Source organism: Ailuropoda melanoleuca, chromosome 13 (assembly GCF_002007445.2).
Source record: "Ailuropoda melanoleuca isolate Jingjing chromosome 13, ASM200744v2, whole genome shotgun sequence".
Taxonomy (NCBI): domain Eukaryota; kingdom Metazoa; phylum Chordata; class Mammalia; order Carnivora; family Ursidae; genus Ailuropoda; species Ailuropoda melanoleuca.
In genome coordinates this window covers 43,371,328-43,379,580 of record NC_048230.1, presented here as the reverse complement: position 1 = coordinate 43,379,580, position 8,253 = coordinate 43,371,328, and the positions used below count along the sequence as shown (strand labels likewise).

At 58.2% G+C, this 8,253-nt stretch overlaps 1 protein-coding gene across 3 annotated transcripts in view; it reads right to left on the bottom strand.

Annotated features, from left to right (window-relative positions):
- Nucleotides 1-1,584, bottom strand: part of RNF213 (ring finger protein 213) — a 97,396-nt gene extending 95,812 nt beyond the window's left edge. For all 3 annotated transcript variants that reach the window (XM_034640649.1, XM_011228178.3, XM_034640650.1), the window contains exon 1: nt 1,485-1,584. The gene's annotated coding sequence lies outside the window, so the exon portion shown is untranslated. The remainder of the gene's footprint in view (nt 1-1,484) is intronic.
- Nucleotides 1,585-8,253: the final 6,669 nt, after the last annotated feature.

Here is an 8,253-nt window from a genome sequence, read left to right as displayed (position 1 = left end):
CCTCCCCTCCTGACCCGGGCATCTCCCTCCCCCTCCCCTTCCCCCACCAGGGGCTCCAGCACCCTATTCCCTTTCTGCTCCCCAGCCAGGCTCGCCCCTCCTGGGCTCTCCATCACTCAGTGAGTCTAAAACTGTCCCCTCTGGCTGAGACCGGGGGCTGGGACAACTGGGAACTAGGTGTTGGGGGAGGGGGAATTGTTCCAGGCAGAGACAGCACATCCAAAACGCTGAGATAAGACACAGTGTAAGAGTGCTGACCATGCACTGGACGAGGGTCAGAGACAGAAACACCCGCTCACAGGTGATGGGGGCGGGGGGATTAGGTGAGGCAGACAGCTCTGCAGAAATGCCAGAGACAACTCAAGTGGCCAGCCTATACGGGCAGCCCAGGGCTAACTGGGCTAACGGTCAGGAGTCCTAACAACAGGCACTGCCCTGCCTGCTTCCAGCCCGCTGCCCACCCCTGCCTCCCCCAGACTTGGCTCGCTGTCCACTAGATAGTGAGCTCTTGGGGGCGGGGCAGAGCTAGACTGGTGTGTGCCAGGTTCCCAGGCTCAGCCCAACACTGCCAAGCCCTGGCCCCCACCTCACCCCTCACCCCCACATGGCCAGGGAAGCAGCCCCCATCCTGGTCTGGGCTCTCGCTCCACAATGTCAGTGACTCCCCACAGCCCAGGCCTCTACCCCTAAGCCGTCCTCCCCTGCAAGGCTCTGCTTCCCACACACCAGAAAAGTCACAACAGGGCTCAGAAACCGTCCCTGAAGTGTCCTATTGTTTCTCGCCCCCAGCAGGGGCCTAAGGGCATAAATGAGAACCCAGGCACCAAGCAGTACTCTATCCCATCAGCCTCCGGACTTTTCCCAACTTCAGAACTGGCCCAAACTGCAGCCAAACCAAGGCTGCCAGCGGGGGTGGGGGTGAGGGGCCGGGAGCGGCGGCGGCAGGTCGGAGGCGGCTGGCCGCCCCCATCTCTGCACTTGCTCCTTTTCTGGCCTCCCCGCGGCCACCTCGTGGCCCTTAGGGCTGTCATTGCAGAGGTGCCCACCCTGGCCTGGAGACCCTGGCCGCCTGCCGCCCTGGAAAGTGGGAAGGCGCTGCGCTCGGGGCGGCGCGGCTCCGGGGCGGAGATGCTGTTCTCCAGAAAGTTACTGTGGACACAGACAGGACCATCCCGGGCACAGCTCTGCTCCGGTGTGGCAGCTCGAGAGAGCGAAGGATTCCGCCCTGGAGGCTGCTCTGCGCATGCACGCGCGCACCGGCTGCCCGGCCCGGGGTGGGATCCGCCCGGGGGCGGCGGGACCGGACCGGAGCCCGAGGCGAAACCGAAACCGGGCGTCGCAGGAAGAGGCAGGCGGCCGGGACCGGCGGCAGCACGCAGGCGCCACGACCCAGACCCACCGACCCCGCCGCCCGCCCCGCCCCGCGCCCTCGCACTCTGCCGGGCGAGACCCCGCGCCCCCGCGTCCCCCGCGCTCGCTCGCACCTGCAGGGCCCTGGCGCGCAAGCCTCCGCCGCCCGGTTTCGTTTCTCTGCTCCGGGTCAGCCCCTGACTGCACGGGGGAGCTCGGGCGGGTGCGGCCAGAATGCGCCCCCATAGCGCCCCCCAGTGGAGCCAGCGGCAGGCCAAGGGGGAGGCGCCGCCGCCTGCCGCTGACCACGGTGAGGGGTGCAGGGGAGCCCGGATTCTGGACCACTAGGGGTCCGCACCCGGGTCTCCCCCAGCAGCCCCCCGCGCCCTGGCGCCCAGCACCCTGGACAGTGCCCACCTCCCCAGAGAGCCAGCCGCCGGCCAGGGAGGGGCACAGAGGACGCGAGGCGGGTCACTCTGGTGCAAAGAGGAGGTCACCATCCCAGTCGCATTGGGGCCTTATGCAGATCAAGTGACCACAGCGGCTGATGGTCATGGAGGGTTTCCAGCCCCACCCCAGCCTGCACTTGCACCCCTTACCCCTCCATCCCTCAGGGTCCTCATCTGTGAGCTCATAGTGCACCATCCTAGGGCTGTTGGAGAATGTATAATTATTATTAATAATAATATCAACAACAATACAGCAAATGCTGGTGCTCCAGGACCCAAGCAAAGTGCGTGATGTGTGTTACTTACTCCCTACTTTGCTCACTGCCCTCTCCCCCAGAACCAGTGCAGCCTGAGAGCACTTGTGGGCCCCTGTGCTGCTATAAATTCCAGTTTGGATGATTATGATCAAATTTAAAAGGCTGGGGTTCCTGTTCTGCCCATGTCTCCAACCCTCTCCTTTCCACACGCTCCAGCCGCACCGCCCTTCCTCTGGCCTGTGAACAGCGAGCTCAGTTCTTCTTGGGGCTCCCCCCGTGCAGTGCCCACCCCCTTGCAAGGCTGGCTTCTTCATCCACACCCAGCACCACTGAGATCGGGAGGTGCTTGGGGGGTGCTCAGCACAGGTTGCCATGATTGATCTCGTATTTACTCAAAGCCACAAACCCCAACTCGCGACCAGCCACCCCCACTGTCTAGTTCCTCTGGATCTGGGCAGGATCCAAGCCGTGTCCACTGCTGGGCCTTTGACCTTGTGCTGACCTTGTGTGGGGCCCAGGAGAGAGAGCTTGTTCTGAAAGAAGGGGGGCTCCAGGCAGGGTGCCAGGCTGGGCAGGCTGTCCCTTCTGGGTCCTAGCAGGAGAGGGGCCAGCCCTACCCTACATTGTCCTGTGCCACCGTTAGATCTGGGGAGACACTAGCAGAGCAAAACCCAGACGTGTGTCCAGGCCAGTGACGAGCTAGCCCTGCTGGCCAGGCGGCAGGCACCTCCTGTGTGTGCTCTCACGGGCAGGCGTGGCTCATGGGCTCCGGAACGCTGAGTCTGCCCCAAGGAGCAAGGAGTGGTCGAAGGGCCGGCAGAGCGAGCACCGCGGTCAGCACTGTGCAGCCCGCAGGGTCAGGATGCACATCCCGGACAAGTCAAGTGGCTGAGAAAACACCCCGACCTGCGTGATGTGGCCTGGTTGTTGTAAAACCCAACACAACCTTAGGAATGAGGATGCTTCCAGTGACAGACGCCAAACCAAGGGAGACACCCTTTGGATTTTAAGGCCATTTTAATGTCCCCAGGGAAGCTCTCCTGTCCCCTTCTCTATGTTCTTTTTTTTTTTTTTAAGATTTTTATCTATTTATTTGACAGAGAGAGCGACAGCCAGTGAGAGAGGGAACACAAGCAGGGGGAGTGGGAGAGGAAGAAGCAGGCTCATAGCGGAGGAGCCTGATGTGGGGCTCGATCCCATAACGCCGGGATCACGCCCTGAGTCGAAGGCAGACACTTAACTGCTATGCCACCCAGGCGCCCCCCCTTCTCTATGTTCTTGACCACTCCTTAACAGAAAGCAAACTGTAAAAGGATGTTCAAAATCTCACCTTCCAGAGACGGGGCCTGCTGTCCTGCCTTGTCTATCTCTGCACCCCAACTTACTTTGTGGCTTAAGCTCAATGAAGCTTCAGCTGGAGTATCAGGTCACCTCTTCTTCCTTCAGCCACAAAGAGCCTGTCTAGCCAGGCTACCTCGGAGCTGGGTTGTCACCTGCATTTGCAGGGTGATTTTGAGTGACACCAATCTCCAGAAGAAGTCCGCTCGCAGCCAGGCTCCAACTCCCTACTTTCTGAGAAGTCGGTAAGTGGCATGGTGGGCGTGGACATCCTGCTCTGACGGGCGCAGAACAAGCCACCAGGTGCCCAAGGAAAGCACAGGTTCCGGACACTCCCACCTCTAGGCACTAAGGACCTGGCAGTAAGTGGTCCTGTCTGTCAGGACACCCGTACCATAAAGATGGTTAGCAACCCAAAGAGCCAAGTCGAAACTCACAGAGTACACCAAATAAAGACAAAACAAAGAAAAGATGGAAAAGCCAAGTGTTATGAGCCCATAGTGAACACTCACGGAGAAGACTCCTTACATTCCCTCGCCTTGATACACGCAATAAATGTATACATTGGAATAGGCACGCAATTTCTGAAAAAAAATATATATAGTATGACATAAAATAATACATGACCTAATGCCATTAGGAAATATGACAGAAAAACCACAAAAGACAAGGAAAACAGCAGATGTGGTTTCCTTTGCAGCGCTAAGCCAGGATCAGAGACCGAGGTCGGTGCAGGGGGAGGTGGCGTCGTGGGATGAAGGAAGGAGGGCATCGGGAAAGGTTTCTGGTGCTGCCGACTCCCGCTTTGTCCCTGCATATACGGTGGCATAGAGCCTGCAGGCTTGAACCTCTCCTCGTGGCCCAGCGCTCACAGAGCCTGACCTCTTCTCGGGCAAGATCTGCTGGCGGAAAGCCTGCCCGCATCTTCTCCCCGGGTCACCTGCGTGACATCAGCGGAGGAGCCCGTTGACTCAGCCGTGCGGTCTGCCTGGCCAGACCCAGCCTAGAACATCTTCCAGACCCCGTGGATGCTGGATCACCTGCCATGTCCTTGATCTTGACATTGCAGCCGCCAGCGTTTGCAGGATGGACTCGGTGGGACCCCAAACTTATTCTCGTTGGCCGGCCTTGCTCCTCACCTGCAGACGCCGAGACTCCCGGGGCCGCATGCTCCGGTGTAGCCAGTGGGGAGACACACTTTGCAGGGAGCGTAAGTGCAGGAAGGGGTGTGGGGAGGCCGAGAACAAGGCAGCCTTATGAGGAGAATCTAGGCCTGGGGCGTGCGGTTCTGCCCCTGCCCACAGCACAGCTCTGTGGCCCTGGTCCGGGTTGGCGCATGCAGCCATCTCAGAGCCGGTCTTGTAGGACCAGGCAGGACTGAACAGAATGCTCTCATTTATCCCAGAGCGGTGTAAATAAAACCATGCAAAACAAGAGAGGCCTGGGGCTCTCGGCTTTGGCTGTATCTACTCACCAGCCTGCCTTCAGGTCTTCTCTTCAGCTCTGGTTTTTCCCACAGGAAGACCACAAACCTATTTGCGTGAGGCTTGGCGGTCAAGTTGCTCGTGAAACAGGCTTTGGGGTACCACTAGGTTGGGGCCGAGTTTGGCTGGTGGGAGTCTGTGTCCTGGGCCTAGAGAGTCTCAACCAGGAATCGTGCTCTTCACCCCATGGAGTAAGAACCGTCCAAGTCAGATGCACCTCAGGGTGAAACAGTGGGGTCCAAAAACCTCCTCCATCGGCACTGACCGAGTCCCCACACGGGCTGCAGGCCCGCCCAGACAGAAGGGCAGCCTTACGGAGCTGCTGTGGCTCCTTGTTTGTTTCGGGGGCGGGGGGCACAGACCTGAGAAGTAACCAAGTGACTTCACGGCATTCTCCTTACCTGTGTGTCTCTGCTCCCCCAGCCGTCCGAGGTAGGGCCACCTTGATCCAGTGTGACCTCCTCCGAACAGAACTAATGACATCCTCAAAGACCCTGTTTCCAAGTAAGGTCAGAGTCACAGGCTTCCAGGGTCAAGAACTCAACTCTTTTCAGGAACAGAATTCAACCTACTGCAGGCACCTGGTCCGTGGGCTTTGCCAAATCTGCTCTAAAAGATGCAGCCATCTGGCACTGCAAAGGGTTCACATGGTTTGGAAAAACTTGGGTCCTTCCACAGGATTAACATTATTCTAAAGTGGGGAGAGGGGAGAGGCTCTCTGCCAGCATCAGTAGCTGAATTTACAGAGGGTAGACAGATCTACGCAGAACAGAGTTTATACAAGTCATCTCATTACAGCCCGGAGAAGGTTTGCTGCTGGCTCCCGTTCAGCCGAGGCAGGGTAGCCAGCTCCAGGCCGACCTTCTATTAAAGACGGAGGTCCCCGCCCCGGTCTGGCCCTCACAGGGACACCCACTGCTCCTCGCATAAGCGTACGGAGCGCCCTGACCCATGAGGAGGCTTCCCTGGGTGTAGGGCCTGCAGGGACGTGGCCACCGAGCCTGCAGCTGCCACCGCAGAGCTGGTGGCACTGGGGGGCCTCTCCGTGGTGGCTGCAGCCTGCAGGCAAGATGGAGCAGTCGTATGGGATCCCCCCACCCTGCCCTGGTTCATTCCCTGGGGCAGGGGAGGAGCACGGCGCTGCAGCCTGAGGCCTAACGCTTCCCTCCACCCTTCCCTCTACCCTCCCTGTCTCCATCCTCAGAGTCCTGCCTCAAAGACATGCTCATCAAGGAAGGCGTTCAGCTCATGCATGCAGAGAGGAGAACAGGAGAGAGCCGAAGAAGGACAATGCCCAGAGGTCCAGTTCCCAGCAGCGCCGGCTCCTCGGTGCCTGATACATGCCAGTCCCTCCTTACCCTGCCCTCAATTCCATCCCTGCAATGGCCCTTTGGAGGATGTGGAAATTAAGGGTCGGGGAGATCAATTTACCCAACATCACGCAGTGAGAAACCAGAACAGCAAGGACCCAACCCAGCTCTCTGCGAGCCGGCCACAGCACACTGTGTCCTCTGCCGTCACCAGGTCAGAGATTCTCACAACTACCTCCAGGGGCGGAGCGGAGACAAGCACGTGCACAAGCTAGGAGCTCAGAGCAGCCAGGGCCTCCGAACCACATTGGACGCGGACATCTCAAACCTGGGGTATCTGACACGGCAGCCACGAGACACGTGGCACGCAGCCTTGGAGCATGGCTGAACCACGGTGTGCCATGAGTGCACAATCCACAGCGGGTTTCAAGAGGTTGTACGAGCAAAATAAGGTCAACTGTCTCCTTGGTAAGCTGTGTATAGATCATGTGCTGAAACGACGGTATCATGGGGGTAATGGGTTAAATAAAGTGTTAATTTCACCTGTTCCTTGTTCGATAAGGTGACCGGAAACGGTAAGATGGCCTGTGTGGCTCACGTGTGTGGCACGTGTTGTACTTCCATTGAGGGCGAGGATCTGGGTCACTGTTCACTGTATAGTCGGGGCTCCGGGAGCTGCTGTGACAGGTGGCGGTGCCCGTGGTCCACTGCTCGGCAGGTGCCCTCCTCCACGCCCACTGACCCTAACTCGGCTTCCAGGGCACCGGCGAGGCCCTGTCCTGCCAGCCAGCAGGCCAGCAAGGGGGAACAAGCTTGCAGGAGCTAACAATGAACACCTTATTAGTTTGCCCGGGCTGCTGTAACCACGCAGCACAGACCGGCATCCTGGGGTCTGCACGGTGGGTTCCTTCTGAGGTCGCGAGGCAGAATCTGTTCCAGGCCCCTCTCCCCGCTGCCAGGGGCTTGCTGACAAGTCTCTGCTGTTCCTTGGCTTATCAAGCATCACCCTGACTTCTCCCTTCTTGCTCATGTGGCCTTCTCCATGGCTGTGTGTCCGCACCAAGCCTCCTCTTTTTATAGGAGCTGAGCTGTATGGATGAGGACCCATCCTACTCCAGTATGGACTCGCTTAACTAATTACACCTGCCACGACCCTACTTCCAAATAAAGGCGCATTCTCCGGTACTACAAGTCAGTGTATGAATCTCGGGGGGACACAGTGTGAACGCACACCTCAGGGACATGGCCACACTGCCCAGAGCATCTCAGCGATGCGGCCACACTCCCCTAGAGGGGCTGGGAACTGTGCTGGTGCTGGGGGCACTGTCACCCCGCCAGCCAGCTGTAGGCAGCACACCAGCCAACAGTACCGTCAGCACTGCCCCACGGGCTCCAGGGCACAGGCCGAAGCCCAGAGGGGCTCGTCTGCTGGTGAGGGGTGCCGGTGGGGCCCAGCCCCGAATCCTCTGGCACCAAATTCCAAAGTCTTTCCACACCACGGTCCTTTCCAGTCTTTCCTCTTTTTCTGAAATGAAGCTTTAATTATAAATTATCTTAATATAAACTTATATAAATTAATTTTAAGCAGTAACTTAGTTTTTAACTATATATGAGCGTATCGTTGAGAAATTCAACCGCACATATATGGTTAAAATCAACGGAAGCAGGGTAACGTCAACATAGTTCCTTTAATCAGTTTGATGTGTATCTTCCCGGGACTTTTTTTAAACTCCTGCAGACATTGCCGCGTTGTTCCGTGGGTGTGTCCACACTAGCGTCTCCTAAGATGAGCATCACTCCGCAACTCGCTCTTTTTCCCCAAAAACACCAGCGTGGAGAGAGGCACAGCTCTACCCTGATCCTTTAACGGCCACGCAGCATCCCGGCGCATGTGTTTCGTGGCTAGACATTCCTAAATGGAGACATTCAGCTTGCTTTCGTTTTCCTAAAATTGCTATCGAGGTCGTGCTGACCACCCAGGGCAGAGGCGCCCGGGTCTTGCTGGAGTGGATTCCACAGACCGAGCTGCTGTCACAGGAGCGGCTCTGGGTGAAGGTCCTAGAGC